At 37.2% G+C, this 27,677-nt stretch overlaps 1 long non-coding RNA gene and 7 other non-coding genes across 8 annotated transcripts; 7 read left to right on the top strand and 1 right to left on the bottom strand.

The window, feature by feature from the left end:
• The first annotated feature begins 1,682 nt into the window (after positions 1-1,682).
• Trnae-uuc (transfer RNA glutamic acid (anticodon UUC)) lies at positions 1,683-1,754 on the top strand. Its single transcript has one exon. It is a non-coding gene; the product is annotated as a tRNA-Glu (tRNA).
• Positions 1,755-3,320: 1,566 nt separating this feature from the next.
• Positions 3,321-3,392, top strand: Trnae-uuc (transfer RNA glutamic acid (anticodon UUC)). The gene has a single exon. It is a non-coding gene; the product is annotated as a tRNA-Glu (tRNA).
• A 2,576-nt stretch (positions 3,393-5,968) lies between these two features.
• On the top strand, positions 5,969-6,040 carry Trnae-uuc (transfer RNA glutamic acid (anticodon UUC)). The gene has a single exon. It is a non-coding gene; the product is annotated as a tRNA-Glu (tRNA).
• A 4,201-nt stretch (positions 6,041-10,241) lies between these two features.
• On the top strand, positions 10,242-10,313 carry Trnae-uuc (transfer RNA glutamic acid (anticodon UUC)). Its single transcript has one exon. It is a non-coding gene; the product is annotated as a tRNA-Glu (tRNA).
• A 1,567-nt stretch (positions 10,314-11,880) lies between these two features.
• Trnae-uuc (transfer RNA glutamic acid (anticodon UUC)) lies at positions 11,881-11,952 on the top strand. The gene has a single exon. It is a non-coding gene; the product is annotated as a tRNA-Glu (tRNA).
• Positions 11,953-12,684: 732 nt separating this feature from the next.
• Positions 12,685-12,756, bottom strand: Trnae-uuc (transfer RNA glutamic acid (anticodon UUC)). The gene has a single exon. It is a non-coding gene; the product is annotated as a tRNA-Glu (tRNA).
• Positions 12,757-22,202: 9,446 nt separating this feature from the next.
• LOC149133475 (uncharacterized) lies at positions 22,203-24,544 on the top strand. The gene is made up of 2 exons (XR_016243285.1): positions 22,203-22,496; positions 24,322-24,544. It is a non-coding gene; the product is annotated as an uncharacterized LOC149133475 (long non-coding RNA).
• Positions 24,187-24,258, top strand: Trnae-uuc (transfer RNA glutamic acid (anticodon UUC)). The gene has a single exon. It is a non-coding gene; the product is annotated as a tRNA-Glu (tRNA).
• Positions 24,545-27,677: the final 3,133 nt, after the last annotated feature.

Here is a 27,677-nt window from a genome sequence, read left to right on the forward strand (position 1 = left end):
TTTATCAAAAGAGTATGTCTTTCTTATCAGTTGATGTCAAAGCTGCTGGCTGCTTTTATGTCACCTTCGTTGATTAAGTGAGGCGTTTCGAATAAAGTACATTGCTCAGAAACGCTAACATAAATTATGCATCATATTTAAAGTCCAAATTGTTGGTAGTTCTTAATCCCTTTCACCAAATTCGAACCCGATATTGTTTTAAACTTCAAAATGAAAAACAAAAGTCTGTAAGGAAAACTTTCTGTCTATCTTATCTGTCTGTCTATTTCTCTCAGTCTCGCTTCCCCTCTCGCTTGCCTCACAGTTCTCTAGCCTGACAGCTTTCTCGCCTCCTCTCTCTTACGTCTCCTTCCTCTCTCGCCCCCTCTCTCTCTCTCGTCTCCCCTCTCTCTCTCCTCACTACTCTCTCGCCTCACCGCTCTTTCGCCTCCTCCCTCTCTCTGTCGCCTCCCCTCTCTCTTGCCTCCCTCTCTTTCACTTCCTCTCTCTCTCACCTCCTCTCTCTCGCCTCACGCTTCTCACGATGAATATCTTAAGCGACTGTAAACTTATTAAATATTCGGATCTTTTTGGTTTGACGGGCAACACTTGTTTTCCTAACGAAACACTTTCAAACTTGGGACACTGGTAGAATGTGTCATATAAAACAACTTTTCTCTTAGCCTTCTTAACAAAAAATTGTACATCGCAAATTATTTCATGTTAAAGTTGTCGTATTTCTGTAATTTCAGCCATTCACTGACGTCTATTCAGCTGAATAGTTACTGCTGTCTTTGTAAACAATAATTTTTGCCGGTGTCAAGAGTGTTATTCCCTGTTTAATTATATCATTGTTCCCTAGTAAGGGTTTAGGGTTATATGGTTAGGGTTCGAGTTTTAGATTTAGGGTTAGGGTTGGGTTTAGGGTTGGGGTTAGGGTTAGGGTTGGGTTTAGGGTTGGGGTTAGGGTTAGGGTTATGGTTATGAGTTATAGGGTTTTATGGTTAGGGTTATGAGTGAGGTTATGGCAAAAATAATAATAACCCTAACCGTAACCCTAAAACTAAACCTAACTCTAAAACCCGAACCCTAACCCTAAAACCCTAAAGCTAAAACCAGTACAAACGCACGAACGATGTCATAAATAACTGTACCACCGATAGTTGTTGTTGATAAACTACGGCACTAATTTTATTCAAGGGAAGAGATCCCATGACACCGTTAGAGCATGTTGTTTACATTCCACGGCAGTAATTGTTTTCACCTCAATAGACGTCAGTGATTGGTTGAAATTACCGAAATACGACAATTTTTTACATGAAATAACTTCGAATACAAACATTTTTATCTGTTCTATAACACAAAATATACAAGTATACGAAGTTTGAAAGTGTTTCGGTACCAAAAACACTACATAAAACATAAATGAAAAATGTTGCCCGTCAAATCAGAAAGATCCAAATATTCGGATTTCTCGATATCCTCCAAAGATTATAAATAAAATCCATGCATCTGGAATTAAGCATTTTCTGAAATTTTAAAACTAAGTGAAAATTTTCAAATTTGGAATATTGATGAAATTTTTCACGCTGACTCTCAGAACCGCAGTAGTCAGTGAACATCATGTCATAGAAAGAGCATGGTAGCAGAAAGAGAGCAACATTTTAAATAAAACTTTATGTACTGTCACTAACCAGCAGTTCTCCCATGTGGTCTAGTGGTTAGGATTCCTGGTTTTCACCCAGGCGGCCCGGGTTCGATTCCCGGCATGGGAACGCTCATTATTTTGTTTGTCTTTTTTTTAGTTAGTTTAAGGTAGTATATTAAAGTTTCTAAGTTTAGATTTTATTTCACCCATTTCCTATATAGTTGTTACATTCGCTTCCGTTCTTGGGAATCGGGTGGTTGCATGATAACAACCATACTTCCCAACCACGTGGTTCTGGTTTCAGTCCCACTGCGTGGCACCTTGTGCACATATGTCTTCCACTATAGCCTCGGGCCAACCAAAGCATTGTGAGTGGATTTGGTAGATGGAAACTGGAAGAAGCCCCTCGTATATACATACCTAAAACCCTAAAGCTAAAACCAGTACAAACGCACGAACGATGTCATAAATAACAGTACCACCGATAGTTGTTGTTGACAAACTATGGCACTAATTTTATTCAAGGGAAAAGATCCCATGACACCGTTAGAGCATGTTGTTTACATTCCACGGCAGTAATTGTTTTCACCTCAATAGACGTCAGTGATTGGTTGAAATTACCGAAATACGACAATTTTTTACATGAAATAACTTCGAATACGAAAATTTTTATCCTTTCTATAACACAAGATATACAAGTATACGAAGTTTGAAAGTGTTTCGGTACCAAAACACTACATAAAACATAAATGAAAAATGTTGCCCGTCAAATCAGAAGGATCCAGATATTCGGATTTCTCGGTATCCTCCAAAGATTATAAATAAAATCCATGCATCTGGAAGTAAGCATTGGATCTATTTTAAAACGGGGGCGCCAGTGTTTTCTTAACGAAACACTAACGAAACACTTTGAAACTTGGGACACTGGTAGAATATGTCATATAAAACATCTTTTACTCTTAGCCTTCTTAACAAAAAAAAAAAAGAGTTCGCAAGTTATTCCATATTAAAGTTGTCGTATTTCTGTAATTTCAACCAATCACTGACGTCTATTCAGCACAATAGAGTTACTGCTGGGCGGTCATAAAAATGTTATTCCCTGTGACATATTTCATCCGGTTTAACCGTAATTTATACGCATATATTGTTTATATAATAAATTACGCTGTGCGTATCTATGTGTGTAACAATTTTAGAGTTCGGATTCTAGAGTTAGGGTTAGTTCTAGGGTTAGGGTTACGGTTACGGTTAACAGTCTAGTTAGGGTTAGGGGATTAATACGATATACACCGTTACAGCGCTAACTGTTTTCAACTGAATAGACGTCAGTGATTAGTAGAAATTATCGAAATAAGACAATTTTTTACATGAAATAAATTCGAATACGAAAATATTTTTCTGTTCTATAACACAAAATAGATAAGTATACGAAGTTTGAAAGTCTTTCCGTACCAAAAACACTACATAAAACATAAATGAAAACTGGCGCCCCCGTTTTAAAATAGATCCTAAGCATTTTCTGAAATTTTAAAACTAAGTGAAAATTTTCAAATTTGGAATATTGATGAAATTTTGCACGCTGACTCTCAGAACCGCAGTAGTCAGTGAACATTATGTCATAGAAAGAGCATGGTAGCAGAAAGAGAGCAATATTTTAAATAAAACTTTATGTACTGTCTCGAACTAGCAGCTCTCCCATGTGGTCTAGTGGTTAGGATTCCTGGCTTTCACCCAGGCGGCCCGGGTTCGATTCCCGGCGTGGGAACGCTCATTATTTTTCTGTTTTTTTTTTACTTAGTTTAAGGTAGTATATTAAAGTTTCTAAGTTTAGATTTAAATTCACCCATTTCCTATATAGTTGTTACATTCGCTTCCGTTCTTGGGAATCGGGTGGTTGCATGATAACAACCTTACTTTCCAACCACGTGGTTCTGGTTTCAGTCCCACTGCGTGGCACCTTGTGCACATATGTCTTCCACTATAGCCTCGGGCCAACCAAAGCATTGTGAGTGGATTTGGTAGATGGAAACTGGAAGAAGCCCCTCGTATATACATACCTATATATATATATATATATATATATACTCTTTTACTTGTTTCAGTGTTTTGAAAGTGGCCATGCTGGAGCACCGCCTTTAGTCGAGCAAATCGACCTCAGGATTTATTCTTTGGAAGCCTAGTACTTATTCTATCGGTCTCTTTTGCCGAATCGCTAAGTTACGGGGATGTAAACACACCAGTGACATTTGAAAAAAATTAATTCGTAATAGGTTATAAAACGATGCTGTATAATGTTTTATTTTTTTTATTAATTCCTAATTTCTTCAAATAATCTCTTTTCCTTTGTGTCACAATCACTGCTAGGATGTTGTTTCTGTCCAAGGGGTAGATTTTAATTATTTAAGAAATTTACGTCGATTATGGCAAATTACTTAAAACAAATTTATTAACGTGATTCATTTCAAAGAGGAAAAAATAAATAAAAAAAGTAAACGTTCCCATGCTGGGAATCGAACCCGGGCCGCCTGGGTGAAAGCCAGGAATCCTAACCACTAGACCACATGGGAGTGCCGCTTCAGATCTCTATTACTTATACCTTTATCAAAAGTATGTCTTTCTTATCAGTTGATGTCAAAGCTGCTGGCTGCTTTTATGTCACCTTCTTTGATTAAGTGAGGCGTTTCGAATAAAGTACATTGCTCAGAAACGCTAACATAAATTATGCATCATATTTAAAGTCCAAATTGTTTGTATTTCTTAATCCCTTCACCAAATTCGAACCCGATATTGTTTTAAACTTTAAAATGAAAAACAAAAGTCTGTAAGGAAAACTTTCTGTCTATCTTATCTGTCTGTCTATTTCTCTCAGTCTCGCTTCCCCTCTCGCTTGCCTCACAGCTCTCTAGTCTGACAGCTTTCTCGCCTCCTCTCTCTTACGTCTCCTCCCTCTCTCGCCCCTTCTCTCTCTCTCTCTCTCTCTCGTCTCCCCTCTCTGTCGCCTCACCGCTCTCCCGCTTCACGACTCTCTCGCCTCACCGCTCTTTCGCCTCCTCTCTCTCGCCTCCCCTCTCTCTTGCCTCCCCCTTTTGCAGTTCCTCTCTCTCTCACCTCCTCTCTCTTGCCTCGCTCTCTCTCGCTTCGCTCTCTCTCGCCTCGCTCTCTCTCGCTTCGCTCTCTCTCGCCTCACGCTTCTCACGATGAAAATCTTAAGCGATTGTAAACTTATTAAATATTCGGATCTTTTTGGTTTGACGGCCAACACTTGTTTTCTTAACTAAACACTTTCAAACTTGGGACACTGGTAGAATGTGTCATATAAAACAACATTTTCTCTTAGCCTTCTTAACAAAAAATTGTACATCGCAAGTTATTTCATGTTAAAGTTGTCGTATTTCTGTAATTTCAACCAATCACTGACGTCTATTCAGCTGAATACAGTTACTGCTGATTTTGTAAACAATAATTTTTGCCGGTGTCAAGAGTGTTATTCCCTGTTTAATTATATCATTGTTCCCTAGTAAGGGTTTAGGGTTATATGGTTAGGGTTCGAGTTTTAGATTTAGGGTTAGGGTTGGGTTTAGGGTTGGGTTTAGGGTTGGGTTTAGGGTTAGGGTTATGGTTATGAGTTATAGGGTTTTATGGTTAGGGTTATGAGTGAGGTTATGGCAAAAATAATAATAACCCTAACCGTAACCCTAAAACTAAACCTAACTCTAAAACCCGAACCCTAACCCTAAAACCCTAAAGCTAAAACCAGTACAAACGCACGAACGATGTCATAAATAACTGTACCACCGATAGTTGTTGTTGATAAACTACGGCACTAATTTTATTCAAGGGAAGAGATCCCATGACACCGTTAGAGCATGTTGTTTACATTCCACGGCAGTAATTGTTTTCACCTCAATAGACGTCAGTGATTGGTTGAAATTACCGAAATACGACAATTTTTTACATGAAATAACTTCGAATACAAAATTTTTTATCTGTTCTATAACACAAAATATACAAGTATACGAAGTTTGAAAGTGTTTCGGTACCAAAAACACTACATAAAACATAAATGAAAAATGTTGCCCGTCAAATCAGAAAGATCCAAATATTCGGATTTCTCGATATCCTCCAAAGATTATAAATAAAATCCATGCATCTGGAATTAAGCATTTTCTGAAATTTTAAAACTAAGTGAAAATTTTCAAATTTGGAATATTGATGAAATTTTTCACGCTGACTCTCAGAACCGCAGTAGTCAGTGAACATCATGTCATAGAAAGAGCATGGTAGCAGAAAGAGAGCAACATTTTAAATAAAACTTTATGTACTGTCACTAACCAGCAGTTCTCCCATGTGGTCTAGTGGTTAGGATTCCTGGTTTTCACCCAGGCGGCCCGGGTTCGATTCCCGGCATGGGAACGCTCATTATTTTGTTTGTCTTTTTTTTAGTTAGTTTAAGGTAGTATATTAAAGTTTCTAAGTTTAGATTTTATTTCACCCATTTCCTATATAGTTGTTACATTCGCTTCCGTTCTTGGGAATCGGGTGGTTGCATGATAACAACCTTACTTCCCAACCACGTGGTTCTGGTTTCAGTCCCACTGCGTGGCACCTTGTGCACATATGTCTTCCACTATAGCCTCGGGCCAACCAAAGCATTGTGAGTGGATTTGGTAGATGGAAACTGGAAGAAGCCCCTCGTATATACATACCTAAAACCCTAAAGCTAAAACCAGTACAAACGCACGAACGATGTCATAAATAACAGTACCACCGATAGTTGTTGTTGACAAACTATGGCACTAATTTTATTCAAGGGAAAAGATCCCATGACACCGTTAGAGCATGTTGTTTACATTCCACGGCAGTAATTGTTTTCACCTCAATAGACGTCAGTGATTGGTTGAAATTACCGAAATACGACAATTTTTTACATGAAATAACTTCGAATACGAAAATTTTTATCCTTTCTATAACACAAGATATACAAGTATACGAAGTTTGAAAGTGTTTCGGTACCAAAACACTACATAAAACATAAATGAAAAATGTTGCCCGTCAAATCAGAAGGATCCAGATATTCGGATTTCTCGGTATCCTCCAAAGATTATAAATAAAATCCATGCATCTGGAAGTAAGCATTGGATCTATTTTAAAACGGGGGCGCCAGTGTTTTCTTAACGAAACACTAACGAAACACTTTGAAACTTGGGACACTGGTAGAATATGTCATATAAAACATCTTTTACTCTTAGCCTTCTTAACAAAAAAAAAAAGAGTTCGCAAGTTATTCCATATTAAAGTTGTCGTATTTCTGTAATTTCAACCAATCACTGACGTCTATTCAGCACAATAGAGTTACTGCTGGGCGGTCATAAAAATGTTATTCCCTGTGACATATTTCATCCGGTTTAACCGTAATTTATACGCATATATTGTTTATATAATAAATTACGCTGTGCGTATCTATGTGTGTAACAATTTTAGAGTTCGGATTCTAGAGTTAGGGTTAGTTCTAGGGTTAGGGTTACGGTTACGGTTAACAGTCTAGTTAGGGTTAGGGGATTAATACGATATACACCGTTACAGCGCTAACTGTTTTCAACTGAATAGACGTCAGTGATTAGTAGAAATTATCGAAATAAGACAATTTTTTACATGAAATAAATTCGAATACGAAAATATTTTTCTGTTCTATAACACAAAATAGATAAGTATACGAAGTTTGAAAGTCTTTCCGTACCAAAAACACTACATAAAACATAAATGAAAACTGGCGCCCCCGTTTTAAAATAGATCCTAAGCATTTTCTGAAATTTTAAAACTAAGTGAAAATTTTCAAATTTGGAATATTGATGAAATTTTGCACGCTGACTCTCAGAACCGCAGTAGTCAGTGAACATTATGTCATAGAAAGAGCATGGTAGCAGAAAGAGAGCAATATTTTAAATAAAACTTTATGTACTGTCTCGAACTAGCAGCTCTCCCATGTGGTCTAGTGGTTAGGATTCCTGACTTTCACCCAGGCGGCCCGGGTTCGATTCCCGGCGTGGGAACGCTCATTATTTTTCTGTTTTTTTTTTACTTAGTTTAAGGTAGTATATTAAAGTTTCTAAGTTTAGATTTAAATTCACCCATTTCCTATATAGTTGTTACATTCGCTTCCGTTCTTGGGAATCGGGTGGTTGCATGATAACAACCTTACTTTCCAACCACGTGGTTCTGGTTTCAGTCCCACTGCGTGGCACCTTGTGCACATATGTCTTCCACTATAGCCTCGGGCCAACCAAAGCATTGTGAGTGGATTTGGTAGATGGAAACTGGAAGAAGCCCCTCGTATATACATACCTATATATATATATATATATATATATACTCTTTTACTTGTTTCAGTGTTTTGAAAGTGGCCATGCTGGAGCACCGCCTTTAGTCGAGCAAATCGACCTCAGGATTTATTCTTTGGAAGCCTAGTACTTATTCTATCGGTCTCTTTTGCCGAATCGCTAAGTTACGGGGATGTAAACACACCAGTGACATTTGAAAAAAATTAATTCGTAATAGGTTATAAAACGATGCTGTATAATGTTTTATTTTTTTTATTAATTCCTAATTTCTTCAAATAATCTCTTTTTCTTTGTGTCACAATCACTGCTAGGATGTTGTTTCTGTCCAAGGGGTAGATTTTAATTATTTAAGAAATTTACGTCGATTATGGCAAATTACTTAAAACAAATTTATTAACGTGATTCATTTCAAAGAGGAAAAAATAAATAAAAAAAGTAAACGTTCCCATGCTGGGAATCGAACCCGGGCCGCCTGGGTGAAAGCCAGGAATCCTAACCACTAGACCACATGGGAGTGCCGCTTCAGATCTCTATTACTTATACCTTTATCAAAAGTATGTCTTTCTTATCAGTTGATGTCAAAGCTGCTGGCTGCTTTTATGTCACCTTCTTTGATTAAGTAAGGCGTTTCGAATAAAGTACATTGCTCAGAAACGCTAACATAAATTATGCATCATATTTAAAGTCCAAATTGTTTGTATTTCTTAATCCCTTCACCAAATTCGAACCCGATATTGTTTTAAACTTTAAAATGAAAAACAAAAGTCTGTAAGGAAAACTTTCTGTCTATCTTATCTGTCTGTCTATTTCTCTCAGTCTCGCTTCCCCTCTCGCTTGCCTCACAGCTCTCTAGTCTGACAGCTTTCTCGCCTCCTCTCTCTTACGTCTCCTCCCTCTCTCGCCCCTTCTCTCTCTCTCTCTCTCTCTCGTCTCCCCTCTCTGTCGCCTCACCGCTCTCCCGCTTCACGACTCTCTCGCCTCACCGCTCTTTCGCCTCCTCTCTCTCGCCTCCCCTCTCTCTTGCCTCCCCCTTTTGCAGTTCCTCTCTCTCTCACCTCCTCTCTCTCGCCTCGCTCTCTCTCGCTTCGCTCTCTCTCGCCTCGCTCTCTCTCGCTTCGCTCTCTCTCGCCTCACGCTTCTCACGATGAAAATCTTAAGCGATTGTAAACTTATTAAATATTCGGATCTTTTTGGTTTGACGGCCAACACTTGTTTTCTTAACTAAACACTTTCAAACTTGGGACACTGGTAGAATGTGTCATATAAAACAACATTTTCTCTTAGCCTTCTTAACAAAAAATTGTACATCGCAAGTTATTTCATGTTAAAGTTGTCGTATTTCTGTAATTTCAACCAATCACTGACGTCTATTCAGCTGAATACAGTTACTGCTGATTTTGTAAACAATAATTTTTGCCGGTGTCAAGAGTGTTATTCCCTGTTTAATTATATCATTGTTCCCTAGTAAGGGTTTAGGGTTATATGGTTAGGGTTCGAGTTTTAGATTTAGGGTTAGGGTTGGGTTTAGGGTTGGGGTTAGGGTTAGGGTTATGGTTATGAGTTATAGGGTTTTATGGTTAGGGTTATGAGTGAGGTTATGGCAAAAATAATAATAACCCTAACCGTAACCCTAAAACTAAACCTAACTCTAAAACCCGAACCCTAACCCTAAAACCCTAAAGCTAAAACCAGTACAAACGCACGAACGATGTCATAAATAACTGTACCACCGATAGTTGTTGTTGATAAACTACGGCACTAATTTTATTCAAGGGAAGAGATCCCATGACACCGTTAGAGCATGTTGTTTACATTCCACGGCAGTAATTGTTTTCACCTCAATAGACGTCAGTGATTGGTTGAAATTACCGAAATACGACAATTTTTTACATGAAATAACTTCGAATACAAAAATTTTTATCTGTTCTATAACACAAAATATACAAGTATACGAAGTTTGAAAGTGTTTCGGTACCAAAAACACTACATAAAACATAAATGAAAAATGTTGCCCGTCAAATCAGAAAGATCCAAATATTCGGATTTCTCGATATCCTCCAAAGATTATAAATAAAATCCATGCATCTGGAATTAAGCATTTTCTGAAATTTTAAAACTAAGTGAAAATTTTCAAATTTGGAATATTGATGAAATTTTTCACGCTGACTCTCAGAACCGCAGTAGTCAGTGAACATCATGTCATAGAAAGAGCATGGTAGCAGAAAGAGAGCAACATTTTAAATAAAACTTTATGTACTGTCACTAACCAGCAGTTCTCCCATGTGGTCTAGTGGTTAGGATTCCTGGTTTTCACCCAGGCGGCCCGGGTTCGATTCCCGGCATGGGAACGCTCATTATTTTGTTTGTCTTTTTTTTAGTTAGTTTAAGGTAGTATATTAAAGTTTCTAAGTTTAGATTTTATTTCACCCATTTCCTATATAGTTGTTACATTCGCTTCCGTTCTTGGGAATCGGGTGGTTGCATGATAACAACCTTACTTCCCAACCACGTGGTTCTGGTTTCAGTCCCACTGCGTGGCACCTTGTGCACATATGTCTTCCACTATAGCCTCGGGCCAACCAAAGCATTGTGAGTGGATTTGGTAGATGGAAACTGGAAGAAGCCCCTCGTATATACATACCTAAAACCCTAAAGCTAAAACCAGTACAAACGCACGAACGATGTCATAAATAACAGTACCACCGATAGTTGTTGTTGACAAACTATGGCACTAATTTTATTCAAGGGAAAAGATCCCATGACACCGTTAGAGCATGTTGTTTACATTCCACGGCAGTAATTGTTTTCACCTCAATAGACGTCAGTGATTGGTTGAAATTACCGAAATACGACAATTTTTTACATGAAATAACTTCGAATACGAAAATTTTTATCCTTTCTATAACACAAGATATACAAGTATACGAAGTTTGAAAGTGTTTCGGTACCAAAACACTACATAAAACATAAATGAAAAATGTTGCCCGTCAAATCAGAAGGATCCAGATATTCGGATTTCTCGGTATCCTCCAAAGATTATAAATAAAATCCATGCATCTGGAAGTAAGCATTGGATCTATTTTAAAACGGGGGCGCCAGTGTTTTCTTAACGAAACACTAACGAAACACTTTGAAACTTGGGACACTGGTAGAATATGTCATATAAAACATCTTTTACTCTTAGCCTTCTTAACAAAAAAAAAAAAGAGTTCGCAAGTTATTCCATATTAAAGTTGTCGTATTTCTGTAATTTCAACCAATCACTGACGTCTATTCAGCACAATAGAGTTACTGCTGGGCGGTCATAAAAATGTTATTCCCTGTGACATATTTCATCCGGTTTAACCGTAATTTATACGCATATATTGTTTATATAATAAATTACGCTGTGCGTATCTATGTGTGTAACAATTTTAGAGTTCGGATTCTAGAGTTAGGGTTAGTTCTAGGGTTAGGGTTACGGTTACGGTTAACAGTCTAGTTAGGGTTAGGGGATTAATACGATATACACCGTTACAGCCCTAACTGTTTTCAACTGAATAGACGTCAGTGATTAGTAGAAATTATCGAAATAAGACAATTTTTTTACATGAAATAAATTCGAATACGAAAATATTTTTCTGTTCTATAACACAAAATAGATAAGTATACGAAGTTTGAAAGTCTTTCCGTACCAAAAACACTACATAAAACATAAATGAAAACTGGCGCCCCCGTTTTAAAATAGATCCTAAGCATTTTCTGAAATTTTAAAACTAAGTGAAAATTTTCAAATTTGGAATATTGATGAAATTTTGCACGCTGACTCTCAGAACCGCAGTAGTCAGTGAACATTATGTCATAGAAAGAGCATGGTAGCAGAAAGAGAGCAATATTTTAAATAAAACTTTATGTACTGTCTCGAACTAGCAGCTCTCCCATGTGGTCTAGTGGTTAGGATTCCTGGCTTTCACCCAGGCGGCCCGGGTTCGATTCCCGGCGTGGGAACGCTCATTATTTTTTTGTTTTTTTTTTACTTAGTTTAAGGTAGTATATTAAAGTTTCTAAGTTTAGATTTAAATTCACCCATTTCCTATATAGTTGTTACATTCGCTTCCGTTCTTGGGAATCGGGTGGTTGCATGATAACAACCTTACTTTCCAACCACGTGGTTCTGGTTTCAGTCCCACTGCGTGGCACCTTGTGCACATATGTCTTCCACTATAGCCTCGGGCCAACCAAAGCATTGTGAGTGGATTTGGTAGATGGAAACTGGAAGAAGCCCCTCGTATATACATACCTATATATATATATATATATATATATACTCTTTTACTTGTTTCAGTGTTTTGAAAGTGGCCATGCTGGAGCACCGCCTTTAGTCGAGCAAATCGACCTCAGGATTTATTCTTTGGAAGCCTAGTACTTATTCTATCGGTCTCTTTTGCCGAATCGCTAAGTTACGGGGATGTAAACACACCAGTGACATTTGAAAAAAATTAATTCGTAATAGGTTATAAAACGATGCTGTATAATGTTTTATTTTTTTTATTAATTCCTAATTTCTTCAAATAATCTCTTTTTCTTTGTGTCACAATCACTGCTAGGATTTTGTTTTTGTCCAAGGGGTAGATTTTAATTATTTAAGAAATTGACTTCGATTATGGCAAATTACTTAAAACAAATTTATTAACGTGATTCATTTCAAAGACGAAAAAAAATAAATAAAAGCAGTAAGCCTTCCCATGCCGGGAATCGAACCCGGGCCGCCTGGGTGAAAGCCAGGAATCCTAACCACTAGACCACATGGGAGAGCTGCTGTTTAAGCGTAATAGTTATAACTTTATCATAAATGTATTTCTTTCATCGGTGACCTCGTTTTGCTGACTGCCGTTACGTGATAGTCATTCGCCTAGAGATATATTTAGGGATGCATTTAGTGTAAAGTGTGTGGTTCAGTAGCAAAATTATAATTATGTAACATATTTAAAGTCATAAACAATCAGTAAATAATGAAGATTCGATCCAACGATTAGTATGAAATTCCTAAACTCTTTCCACTTTCCAATTTGACATTGTATTTACGTTTAACCCTTAGGCGTTCAGATTAATTTACCTTATTTATTCATATTGTTCTAAATTAATCCTGAATTATCTTGTGACTTTCACAATTTCGATGCTGTGATTGTTTAGTTTTAGAATGGCATTGTAGGGTAAGTGAGAGAGACCAGACCTGCCTCGTTGGAACATAGGGCATATTGAATATGAAAAGAAAATTTGAATAAGCAAAATCTTTTTGTCTCTGTCTCTGTCTCTCTGTGTCTCTATCTCTCCCTCCCTCTCGTCCTCCCTCTTGTCCTCCCTCTCATCCCCCCTCTCTCTCTCTCAAATCTCAAATGGCGGTAAATTTATTAAACATTCGGACTTTTCTATTTCCTCTAAAGGTTATCATCTTGAAATGAACAAAACAAACACAGAATAGAAAAGATCTTTTTCTGTTTGGCTCACAGTTTTTGAAATTTTTTAATCATGGGAAATGATTTCAAATGTCGTATATTGATATAATTTTTCACGATTTAGCTGATGTTATTCACTTGTTCCAGAAAAATTTTAGAAAAATATTATAGAGGTTTAATGTTTGTTTATTTTTATCCAATCAGAAAACAAGATTTAGAAGCTGACATTTTGTGCGTGATGATAGTACTACGATGACAAGACATTTAACGACGGAAGATTTGATAAGTTTTAATGAAGAAAGTCATGAGAAATGTTGGAACAGGGATGTAAATAGTATATAAAAAAAAGAAAAATCCTCAATGAACTTTTTTTTTTTTTTTTCGAAAAATTGAAAAAAAAGTCTGCGATGCACTCTAGGAGTTTGTCAAACAAATTACACTTTTCGTACCTCATGCGTCACATAAACTCGCAGAGATACGAGTCAACCGTAGAATGGAGGGTGCCACAGCATCGGTTGTTATTTCGTTTGACAAAGAACCATGTGCTTTCCACTTGTTGCGTGTGGGAACCATCTTTCGAGTTAATAAACTCAGCGCTGTGGTCCACTGTTCTATGTCGAAAGTTATAAATCTCGTTGGCCCTTCACAAGTCACTGAAAATTGTGGTTCCTGGAAGAATCGACTGACGTATGCATTCCTCCAGTGTATCGCGATTCGACATGGCACCGCATAAAGAAAAAACATGTCTAGTCTCGCGGCACACTCCTCTGAAAATCAACTGATCAGGTAGCACCCTTCCTCCGTTAGCAGACTATACCTTGGTTTGTTATTACAGAAACAGGTACCAATATGTCTGTGGCTTTCGATCGGCTAAAATTTGCCAACTTTAAAAGCTATCAAACTTTCATTTATTAATTCATGGGTGGGTGGGGGGAATGAATTTCATTTACATTATTAACATACAAAACTACATCAATACACCAAATTTGAAATCAACTGAAGCAAAATTAAAGGAATTTAAAAGTGTGATCCAGACAGAAAAGATCCGACGATGTAATCCCTCAAAATTTCAGGTTCTGTTCACATTGTAGAAAGGATTTTTATTTTTAAAGGTGGTTCAGGTAGCAGATTCGTTAGCACGCAGGATGGTTCAAATTCCACTGAGGTTGACTTTACTTCTTATCCTCTCGGGGTCGATGTAATCGACTAGTCACTTCCACTCTTGCCATTTTCACAACTCACATCCACCTTTCAATAAACCCACCCTCAATTTTCTTTGCAAGTGAAACTTTAAGAAGTCAATGCAGGGAATGTATATGCCCTCATGCCTTTCAGCCTTGTCTACCAAACAACCTCTTTCGTCACCCCGAGAACGTTTCGTCTCCCCGAGAACGTCGTCGCACTTCCCCGTCACTAAACCTCTATAAATTTCTAAAGCGAAACATCTGCCGATCCCATTACCCGACTGATAGAGCACCTGACGACGTTCTAGGTGCCAGGTGCCCAGTCTCGGTCTTTTTTTTCACCCAGGACTGCAGCTCCGTCAAGGAGCTATAGAAAGAAGAGTCCCGCAAACAGAGCCCACACATGTTCGCCACCCAGAAATCGTTGCAGGTTGGCGTAATCTGAGGGCGTGTCTGCGCATTAAGAGCCACGATCTCTAATTTTGGTTAAATGCCGGCAATTTTAAGGGGAGGGGTTGGTCAATTATATAGATCCTAATATTTAAGAATCGAGAAGATTAACATCTTGTTAATTGTTTTCTAATACATATCTGTTATGTAAGAAATAAAAGATAGGACAAACTGAGAAAGAGAACACAGGTTTGATTGAGGTTAATCGAAGGAGAACGAGTAGACTGGTGGCGTTGATGGAGTTGATGTCAAACTGAAATGAAGAATGTTACATTAAAAGGTCACTTTACTGTAGAAGTAATCGCGAATCGAACCCAAGTTTCCAGCTAGTAATGATAACCACAAAAACCACACGTGAACATTGAGTGTTGCATGCAATAATCATGGCTTTATCAAAGATATAAGTGACTAAGTGATACAAAATAATCTGTTTAAAAATTAATTCGTAATATCTGAAAATTATCTCCTTTTCTTTGAGAGTCACGATCACCACTAGGGTTTTGTTTTCCTTGTCCAAGATGAACGTTTTAATTATTTAAGAATCTTACTTTTTTTGTAGCATGATCTTTAAGTTAAATCCAACAAATTTCTTAAATAAGAAAAAAAGAACAAAAAACCATAAGCATTCCCATGCCGGGAATCGAACCCGAGCCGCCTGGGTGAAAGCCAGGAATCCTAACCACTAGACCACATGGAACTTCTGCTTTCCCGGTTCTCCACTGATGTCTTCATCAAAAGTATTTATCTTTCATCACTACTTGCTACCGTTGCTCGATGCTGATAAATCATTTTCATTTATGAAGTTAGACATGTAGAATAAAGTGTTTTGCTTAGGAGTGAAAAAAAAAATTGTGAAACATAGGTGAAGTCATAAAGTAGGAGTTAATTTTGAGAAAATGTATGCACCTAGACCTCACTGGCAAACCCCATTTTGTGAGTTCACATTCGTCTTTGGGTTTACTTCGCTTACTGAGAAAAAAAAGACCCACTTTACTCTACACAACTTTGGGCAGAATAGAGGTTTAAGCACCCCACCATATAACCCCTCATAACCTTTTAATTTAAAAAAAATTCACAAGACTTTTTGAATTTGTGTTCTACACACGAAAATTCATACGAGTATGCAAATAAAATTTTAAAAAATTTCAATGTGCTAAAAAACGACAGTTAAGTCTCCCTTAAATCACACACCGGGGAGGGCATGAATTCCCATAAATTTCCTTGCTTAATTCGTGTCTTTCTAAAAAAGAAAACACATTCCCATGCCGGGAATCGAAGCCGGGCCACCTGGGTGAAAGCCAGGAATCCTAACCACTAGACCACATGGGATTACTGAATGTTCTATCGTATAATAAAGACATCTATTTGGTTTTCTGATCGTTATATCTTTATGAAAAGTATATCACTTTTATCTGCATTTGTCCTTGCTGTTACATTATCTTCAATTACGAATTCAAACATGTAGAATAAAAGTGTCTTCTCCAGAAGCAAACATGAAAACGTACAACATATATGACGTCATAAACTATGAGTAAATAATGAGGAGTGAATCTATCAAGTTGTCTGAGATTATTCATTCATCAGTTTCGTATCTGACATTTTAAAATAATAATAATCCTTTCTACTATAGGTAGAAAAGCTGAGATTTTTGTGGAAGTGACTAGTCGATTACATCGACCCCGAAAGGATAAGAAGTAAAGTCAACCTCAGTGGAATTTGAACCATCCTGCGTGCTAACGATTCTGCTAGCTGAACCACCTTTAAAAATAAAAATCCTTTCTACAATGTGAACAGAACCTGAAATTTTGAGGGATTACATCGTCGGATCTTTTCTGTCTGGATCACACTTTTAAATTCCTTTAATTTTGCTTCAGTTGATTTCAAATTTGGTGTATTGATGTAGTTTTTGTATGTTAATAATGTAAATGAAATTCATTCCCCCACCCCCCACCCATGAATTAATAAATGAAAGTTTGATAGCTTTTAAAGTTGGCAAATTTTAGCCGATCGAAAGCCACAGACATATTGGTACCTGTTTCTGTAATAACAAACCAAGGTATAGTCTGCTAACGGAGGAAGGGTGCTACCTGATCAGTTGATTTTCGGAGGAGTGTGCCGCGAGACTAGACATGATTTTTCTTTATATGGTGCCATGTCGGATCGCGATACACTGGAGGAATGCATACGTCAGTCGATTCTTCCAGGAACCACAATTTTCAGTGACTTGTGAAGGGCCAACGAGATTTATAACTTTCGACATAGAACAGTGGACCACAGCGCTGAGTTTATTAACGCGAAAGATGGTTCCCACACGCAACAAGTGGAAAGCACATGGTTCTTTGTCAAACGAAGTAACAAACGATGCTGTGGCACCCTCCATTCTATGGTTGACTCGTATCTCTGCGAGTTTATGTGACGCATGAGGTACGAAAAGTGTAATTTGTTTGACAAACTCCTAGAGTGCATCGCAGACTTTCGTTTTTGAATTTTCTCTACAAAAAATGTATTAATTATTTATATGAACTAAACTAGTGCATTTTTTTTCTTCTGTAATTTAACGTTTGTTTTCTTCGTAATTTATCGGTTTTTTTTTCAATTTTTCGCAAAAAAAAAAATTCATTGAGGATGTTTCTTTTTTTATATACTATTTACATCCCTGTTCCAACATTTCTCATGACTTTCTTCATTAAAACTTATCAAATCTTCCGTCGTTAAATGTCTTGTCATCGTAGTACTATCATCACGCACACAATGTCAGCTTCTAAATCTTGTTTTCTGATTGGATAAAAATAAACAAACTTTAAACCTCTATAATATTTTTCTAAAATTTTTCTGGAACAAGTGAATAACATCAGCTAAATCGTGAAAAATTATATCAATATACGACATTTGAAATCATTTCCCATGATTAAAAAATTTCAAAAACTGTGAGCCAAACAGAAAAAGATCTTTTCTATTCTGTGTTTGTTTTGTTCATTTCAAGATGATAACCTTTAGAGGAAATAGAAAAGTCCGAATGTTTAATATATTTACCGCCATTTGAGATTTTAGAGAGAGAGAGAGAGAGGTGGGGGGATGAGAGAGAGGACAAGAGGGAGGACGAGAGGGAGGGAGAGATAGAGACACAGAGAGACAGAGACAGAGACAGAGACAAAAAGCTTTGGCTTATTCAAATTTTCTTTTCATATTCAATATGCTCTATGTTCCATCAAGGCAGGTCTGATCTCTCACACTTACCCTACAATGCCATTCTAAAACTAAGCAATCACAGCATCGAAATTGTGAAAGTCACAAGATAATTCAGGATTAATTTAGAACAATGTGAATAAATAAGGTAAATTAATCTGAACGCCTAAGGGTTAAAAGTAAATACAATGTCAAATTGGAAAGTGGGAAAAGTTTAGGAATTTCATACTAATCGTTGGATCGAATCTTCATTATTTACTGATTGTTTATGACTTTAAATATGTTACATAATTATAATTTTGCTACTGAACCACACACTTTACACTAAATGCATCCCTAAATATATCTCTAGGCGAATGACTATCACGTAACGGCAGTCAGCAAAACGAGGTCACCGATGAAAGAAATACATTTATGATAAAGTTATAACTATTACGCTTAAACAGCAGCTATCCCATGTGGTCTAGTGGTTAGGATTCCTGGCTTTCACCCAGGCGACCTGGGTTCGATTCCCGGCATACGAACGCTATGTTTTTCGCTTTTTTTAAAGGTAAAATTTAAAGGCTTTTTATTGGTATATTTTCAGCGCTTTTATATATATATATATATATATATATATATATATATATATATATATATATATATATATATATATATATATATATATATATATATATATATATATATATATATATATATATGTATATATATATATATATATATATATATATATATATGTCCCTACTTTCAAGTTCGTGCATCACAGCGTTCACACACAAACAATTTTTCTCGTCTGGCCGTGTAAAGCCTTTTCTGTTTGTTTTCCTGTCTTGTTTTTTGTCCGCCACAACATTCCTCCATGGCAAGATTTAATTTGTGTATACAAATTTAATTTGCTGTCCATGGGAAGAGCTGTTTTAACGATGCGTCCTGCCTAGTTCTTCGAAACGCCGGTGTTAAGACGGAGGTAGCTGATGAAGTAGAATGTTCTCTATGTGGCTTGTGTGTTTTCTCGTCTCTGTTTTGTTTGCAATGTCCTGTACCCAGATATGCACCTATACATACAGGTGGATGTCGGTATGCACATACCTGTAAGTATATATGCATATACTCATTTACTATTTGTTTTTATATATATATCTATATATATATATATATATATATATATATATATGGGAGAATTTACGAAAATAAACAAAAGACGAAGACAGGTGGTGTAAACAACAAATGGATGTATTAGTTTAACGCTCGGGAATAGAGAAAGTCTTTGACGTTTGGAGCTACACTCTTCAACTGAAAGGAACACAGAAAGAAATAAGGAGAGAAACAAGGAGAAAAAAAAAATAAATGTAGTGGTATATATATATGTACAGTTGTTACATTCGCTTTTGTTCTTGGGAATCGTACAGGCGCCGGTGTGGCTGTGTGGTAAGAAGAATTGCTTCCCAACCACATGGTTCCGGTTTCAGTCCCACTGCGTCGCACCTTGGGCAAATGTCTTCTACTATAGCCTCAGGCCAACAAAAGCCTTGTAAGTGGATCTGGTAAACGGAAACTGAAAGAAGCCCGTCATATATATATATATGCATGTATATATTTATGTGTGTGCTTGTGTGTATGTGTGTCTGTGTGTCTGTGTTTTTCCAACCGTCATCGCTTGACTACTTCTGCTGGCCGGTTGGGCAAAAGAGAGACCGATAGAATAAGTACTAAGCTTACAAAGAATAAGTCCTGGGGCCGATTTGCTCGACTAAAGGCGGTGCTCCAACATGGCCACAGTCAAATAACTGAAACAAGTAAAAGAATAAGTAAAAAAATGTAAGTATACACGGTATCTGATGAGAATGAAGGGAAATATACCACAGTATAAAATAGTTACAAAAGTAATCGAAGAACCCCACTGTTCAAGATTTCCCTGAACACCAAGAGCAAATGCCCTCTTCAATTCTCTTTCTCCGACTCACAGGTCTACACTTAGAGAGGAACCATCCACTCTTGCCATTTTTACAATTCACACTCACCTTTCAATAAACCCACTCGAGGATAGCATTTCGATCTCCATCCTCAATTTTCTTTGCAAGTGAAACTTTAAGAAGTCAACGCAGGGAATGTATATGCCCTCATGCCTTTCAGCCTTGTCTACCAAACAACCTCTTTCGTCACCCCGAGAACGTTTCGTCTCCCCGAGAACGTCGTCGAACTTCCCCGTCACTAAACCTCTATAAATTTCTAAAGCGAAACATCTGCCGATCCCATTACCCGACTGGTAGAGCACCTGACGACGTTCTAGGTGCCAGGTGCCCAGTCTCGGTCTTTTTTTTCACCCAGGACTGCAGCTCCGTCAAGGAGCTATAGAAAGAAGAGTCCCGCAAACAGAGCCCACACATGTTCGCCACCCAGAAATCGTTGCAGGTTGGCGTAATCTGAGGGCGTGTCTGCGCATTAAGAGCCACGATCTCTAATTTTGGTAAAAGGCCGGCAATTTTAAGGGGAGGGGTTGGTCAATTATATAGATCCTAATATTTAAGAATCGAGAAGATTAACATCTTGTTAATTGTTTTCTAATACATATCTGTTATGTAAGAAATAAAAGATAGGACAAACTGAGAAAGAGAACACAGGTTTGATTGAGGTTAATCGAAGGAGAACGAGTAGACTGGTGGCGTTGATGGAGTTGATGTCAAACTTAAATGAAGAATGTTACATTAAAAGGTCACTTTACTGTAGAAGTAATCGCGAATCGAACCCAAGTTTCCAGCTAGTAATGATAACCACAAAAACCACACGTGAACATTGAGTGTTGCATGCAATTATCATGGCTTTATCAAAGATATAAGTGACTAAGTGATACAAAATAATCTGTTTAAAAATTAATTCGTAATATCTGAAAATTATCTCCTTTTCTTTGAGAGTCACGATCACCACTAGGGTTTTGTTTTCCTTGTCCAAGATGAACGTTTTAATTATTTAAGAATCTTACTTTTTTTGTAGCATGATCTTTAAGTTAAATCCAACAAAGTTCTTAAATAAGAAAAGAAGAACAAAAAACCATAAGCATTCCCATGCCGGGAATCGAACCCGAGCCGCCTGGGTGAAAGCCAGGAATCCTAACCACTAGACCACATGGAACTTCTGCTTTCCCGGTTCTCCACTGATGTCTTCATCAAAAGTATTTATCTTTCATCACTACTTGCTACCGTTGCTCGATGCTGATAAATCATTTTCATTTATGAAGTTAGACATGTAGAATAAAGTGTCTTGCTTAGGAGTGAAAAAAAAAATTGTGAAACATAGGTGAAGTCATAAAGTAGGAGTTAATTTTGAGAAAATGTATGCACCTAGACCTCACTGGCAAACCCCATTTTGTGAGTTCACATTCGTCTTTGGGTTTACTTCGCTTACTGAGAAAAAAAAGACCCCCTTTACTCTACACAACTTTGGGCAGAATAGAGGTTTAAGCACCCCACCATATAACCCCTCATAACCTTTTAATTTAAAAAAAATTTCACAAGACTTTTTGAATTTGTGTTCTACACACGAAAATTCATACGAGTATGCAAATAAAATTTTAAAAAATTTCAATGTGCTGAAAGCGACAGTTAAGTATCCCTTAAATCACACACCGGGGAGAGCATGAATTCCCATAAATTTCCTTGCTTAATTCGTGTCTTTCTAAAAAAGAAAACACATTCCCATGCCGGGAATCGAACCCGGGCCAACTGGGTGAAAGCCAGGAATCCTAAACACTAGACCACATGGGATTGCTGAATGTTCTATCGTATAATAAAGACATCTATTTGGTTTTCTGATCGTTATATCTTTATGAAAAGTATATCACTTTTATCTGCATTTGTCCTTGCTGTTACATTATCTTCAATTACGAATTCAAACATGTAGAATAAAAGTGTCTTCTCCAGAAACAAACATGAAAACGTACAACATATATGACGTCATAAACTATGAGTAAATAATGAGGAGTGAATCTATCAAGTTGTCTGAGATTATTCATTCATCAGTTTCGTATCTGACATTTTAATGTGCCTTAAAATAACAATAATCCTTTCTACTATAGGCAGAAAAGCTGAGATTTTTGTGGAAGTGACTAGTCGATTACATCGACCCCGAGAGGATAAGAAGTAAAGTCAACCTCAGTGGAATTTGAACCATCCTGCGTGCTAACGATTCTGCTAGCTGAACCACCTTTAAAAATAAAAATCCTTTCTACAATGTGAACAGAACCTGAAATTTTGAGGGATTACATCGTCGGATCTTTTCTGTCTGGATCACACTTTTAAATTCCTTTAATTTTGCTTCAGTTGATTTCAAATTTGGTGTATTGATGTAGTTTTGTATGTTAATAATGTAAATGAAATTCATTCCCCCACCCCCCACCCATGAATTAATAAATGAAAGTTTGATAGCTTTTAAAGTTGGCAAATTTTAGAAAATTTTAGCCGATCGAAAGCCACAGACATATTGGTACCTGTTTCTGTAATAACAAACCAAGGTATAGTCTGCTAACGGAGGAAGGGTGCTACCTGATCAGTTGATTTTCGGAGGAGTGTGCCGCGAGACTAGACATGTTTTTTCTTTATGCGGTGCCATGTCGAATCGCGATACACTGGAGGAATGCATACGTCAGTCGATTCTTCCAGGAACCACAATTTTCAGTGACTTGTGAAGGGCCAACGAGATTTATAACTTTCGACATAGAACAGTGGACCACAGCGCTGAGTTTATTAACTCGAAAGATGGTTCCCACACGCAACAAGTGGAAAGCACATGGTTCTTTGTCAAACGAAATAACAACCGATGCTGTGGCACCCTCCATTCTATGGTTGACTCGTATCTCTGCGAGTTTATGTGACGCATGAGGTACGAAAAGTGTAATTTGTTTGACAAACTCCTAGAGTGCATCGCAGACTTTTTTTTCAATTTTTCGAAAAAAAAAAAAAAGTTCATTGAGGATTTTTCTTTTTTTTATATACTATTTACATCCCTGTTCCAACATTTCTCATGACTTTCTTCATTAAAACTTATCAAATCTTCCGTCGTTAAATGTCTTGTCATCGTAGTACTATCATCACGCACAAAATGTCAGCTTCTAAATCTTGTTTTCTGATTGGATAAAAATAAACAAACATTAAACCTCTATAATATTTTTCTAAAATTTTTCTGGAACAAGTGAATAACATCAGCTAAATCGTGAAAAATTATATCAATATACGACATTTGAAATCATTTCCCATGATTAAAAAATTTCAAAAACTGTGAGCCAAACAGAAAAAGATCTTTTCTATTCTGTGTTTGTTTTGTTCATTTCAAGATGATAACCTTTAGAGGAAATAGAAAAGTCCGAATGTTTAATAAATTTACCGCCATTTGAGATTTTAGAGAGAGAGAGGGGGGATGAGAGGGAGGACAAGAGGGAGTACGAGAGGGAGGGAGAGATAGAGACACAGAGAGACAGAGACAGAGACAAAAAGCTTTGGCTTATTCAAATTTTCTTTTCATATTCAATATGCTCTATGTTCCATCAAGGCAGGTCTGATCTCTCACACTTACCCTACAATGCCATTCTAAAACTAAGCAATCACAGCATCGAAATTGTGAAAGTCACAAGATAATTCAGGATTAATTTAGAACAATGTGAATAAATAAGGTAAATTAATCTGAACGCCTAAGGGTTAAATGTAAATACAATGTCAAATTGGAAAGTGGAAAGAGTTTAGGAATTTCATACTAATCGTTGGATCGAATCTTCATTATTTACTGATTGTTTATGACTTTAAATATGTTACGTAATTATAATTTTGCTACTGAACCACACACTTTACACTAAATGCATCCCTAAATATATCTCTAGGCGAATGACTATCACGTAACGGCAGTCAGCAAAACGAGGTCACCGATGAAAGAAATACATTTATGATAAAGTTATAACTATTACGCTTAAGCAGCAGCTCTCCCATGTGGTCTAGTGGTTAGGATTCCTGGCTTTCACCCAGGCGGCCCGGGTTCGATTCCCGGCATGGGAACGCTATGTTTTTCGTTTTTTCTTTTAGGTAAATTTTAAAGGATTTTTATTGATATATTTTCAGCGCTTTCATGCACGGCTTATATATATATGGGAGAATTTACGAAGATAAACAACATACGAAGACAGGTGGTGTAAACAACAAATGGATGTATTAGTTTAACGCTCGGGAATAGAGAAAGTCTTTGACATTTGGAGCTATGCTCTTCAACTGAAAGGAACACAGAAAGAAATAAGGAGAGAAACAAGGAGAAAAAAATATATAAATGTAGTGGTATATATATATGTACAGTTGTTACATTCGCTTTTGTTCTTGGGAATCGTACAGGCGCCGGTGTGGCTGTGTGGTAAGAAGAATTGCTTCCCAACCACATGGTTCCGGTTTCAGTCCCACTGCGTCGCACCTTGGGCAAATGTCTTCTACTATAGCCTCAGGCCAACAAAAGCCTTGTAAGTGGATCTGGTAAACGGAAACTGAAAGAAGCCAGTCATATATATATATATATATATATGCATGTATAAATTAATGTGTGTGCTTGTGTTTATGTGTGTCTGTGTTTTTCCAACCGTTATCGCTTGACAACCTCTGCTGACCGGTTCGGCAAAAGAGAGACCGATAGAATAAGTACTAAACTTACAAAGAATAAGTCCTGGGGCCGATTTGCTCGACTAAAGGCGGTCCTCCAACATGGCCACAGTAAAAAAACTGAAACAAGTAAAAGAATAAGTAAAAAAAATGTAAGTATACACGGTATCTGATGAGAATGAAGGGAAATATACCACAGTATAAAATGGTTAAAAAAATAAAAGAAAGAACCCCACTGTTCAAGATTTCCCTGAACACCAAGAGCAAATGCCCTCTTCAATTCTCTTTCTCCGACTCACAGGTCTACACTTAGAGAAGTACCATCCACTCTTGCCATTTTCACAACTCACATCCACCTTTCAATAAACCCACCCTCAATTTTCTTTGCAAGTGAAACTTTAAGAAGTCAATGCAGGGAATGTATATGCCCTCATGCCTTTCAGCCTTGTCTACCAAACAACCTCTTTCGTCACCCCGAGAACGTTTCGTCTCCCCGAGAACGTCGTCGCACTTCCCCGTCACTAAACCTCTATAAATTTCTAAAGCGAAACATCTGCCGATCCCATTACCCGACTGGTAGAGCACCTGACGACGTTCTAGGTGCCAGGTGCCCAGTCTCGGTCTTTTTTTTCACCCAGGACTGCAGCTCCGTCAAGGAGCTATAGAAAGAAGAGTCCCGCAAACAGAGCCCACACATGTTCGCCACCCAGAAATCGATGCAGGTTGGCGTAATCTGAGGGCGTGTCTGCGCATTAAGAGCCACGATCTCTAATTTTGGTTAAAGGCCGGCAATTTTAAGGCGAGTGGTTGGTCAATTATATAGATCCTAATATTTAAGAATCGAGAAGATTAACATCTTGTTAATTGTTTTCTAATACATATCTGTTATGTAAGAAATAAAAGATAGGACAAACTGAGAAAGAGAACACAGGTTTGATTGAGGTTAATCGATGGAGTACGAGTACACTGGTGGCGTTGATAGAGTTGATGTCAAACTTAAATGAAGAATGTTACATTAAAAGGTCACTTTACTGTAGAAGTAACCGCGAATCGAACCCAAGTTTCCAGCTAGTAATGATAACCACAAAAACCACACGTGAACATTGAGTGTTGCATGCAATAATCATGGCTTTATCAAAGATATAAGTGACTAAGTGATACAAAATAATCTGTTTAAAAATTAATTCGTAATATCTGAAAATTATCTCCTTTTCTTTGAGAGTCACGATCACCACTAGGGTTTTGTTTGCCTTGTCCAAGATGAAGGTTTTAATTATTTAAGAATCTTACTTTTTTTGTAGCATGATCTTTAAGTTAAATCCAACAAATTTCTTAAATAAGAAAAAAAGAACAAAATACCATAAGCATTCCCATGCCGGGAAACGAACCCGAGCCGTCTGGGTGAAAGCCAGAAATCCTAACCACTAGACCACATGGAACTTCTGCTGTCCCGGTTCTCCACTGATGTCTTCATCAAAAGTATTTATCTTTCATCACTACTTGCTACCGTTGCTCGATGCTGATAAATCATTTTCATTTATGAAGTTAGACATGTAGAATAAAGTGTCTTGCTTAGGAGTGAAAAAAAAATTGTGAAACATAGGTGAAGTCATAAAGTAGGAGTTAATTTTGAGAAAATGTATGCACCTAGACCTCACTGGCAAACCCCATTTTGTGAGTTCACATTCGTCTTTGGGTTTACTTCGTTTACTGAGAAAAAAAAGACCCACTTTACTCTACACAACTTTGGGCAGAATAGAGGTTTAAGCACCCCACCATATAACCCCTCATAACCTTTTAATTAAAAAAAAATTTCACAAGACTTTTTGAATTTGTGTTCTACACACGAAAATTCATACGAGTATGCAAATAAAATTTAAAAAAATATCAATGTGCTAAAAAACGACAGTTAAGTCTCCCTTAAATCACACACCGGGGAGGGCATGAATTCCCATAAATTTCCTTGCTTAATTCGTGTCTTTCTAAAAAAGGAAACACATTCCCATGCCGGGAATCGAACCCGGGCCACCTCGGTGAAAGGCAGGAATCCTAACCACTAGACCACATGGGATTGCTGAATGTTCTATCGTATAATAAAGACATCTATTTGGTTTTCTGATCGTTATATCTTTATGAAAAGTATATCACTTTTATCTGCATTTGTCCTTGCTGTTACATTATCTTCAATTACGAATTCAAACATATAGAATAAAAGTGTCTTCTCCAGAAACAAACATGAAAACGTACAACATATATGACGTCATAAACTATGAGTAAATAATGAGGAGTGAATCTATCAAGTTGTCTGAGATTATTCATTCATCAGTTTCGTATCTGACATTTTAATGTGCCTTCAAATAACAATAATCCATTCTACTATAGGCAGAAAAGCTGAGATTTTTGTGGAAGTGACTAGTCGATTACATCGACCCCGAGAGGATAAGAAGTAAAGTCAACCTCAGTGGAATTTGAACCATCCTGCGTGCTAACGATTCTGCTAGCTGAACCACCTTTAAAAATAAAAATCCTTTCTACAATGTGAACAGAACCTGAAATTTTGAGGGATTACATCGTCGGATCTTTTCTGTCTGGATCACACTTTTAAATTCCTTTAATTTTGCTTCAGTTGATTTCAAATTTGGTGTATTGATGTAGTTTTGTATGTTAATAATGTAAATGAAATTCATTCCCCCACCCCCCACCCATGAATTAATAAATGAAAGTTTGATAGCTTTTAAAGTTGGCAAATTTTAGAAAATTTTAGCCGATCGAAAGCCACAGACATATTGGTACCTGTTTCTGTAATAACAAACCAAGGTATAGTCTGCTAACGG

Source organism: Octopus bimaculoides, chromosome 10, assembly GCF_046866305.1.
Source record: "Octopus bimaculoides isolate indiv1 chromosome 10, ASM4686630v1, whole genome shotgun sequence".
Taxonomy (NCBI): domain Eukaryota; kingdom Metazoa; phylum Mollusca; class Cephalopoda; order Octopoda; family Octopodidae; genus Octopus; species Octopus bimaculoides.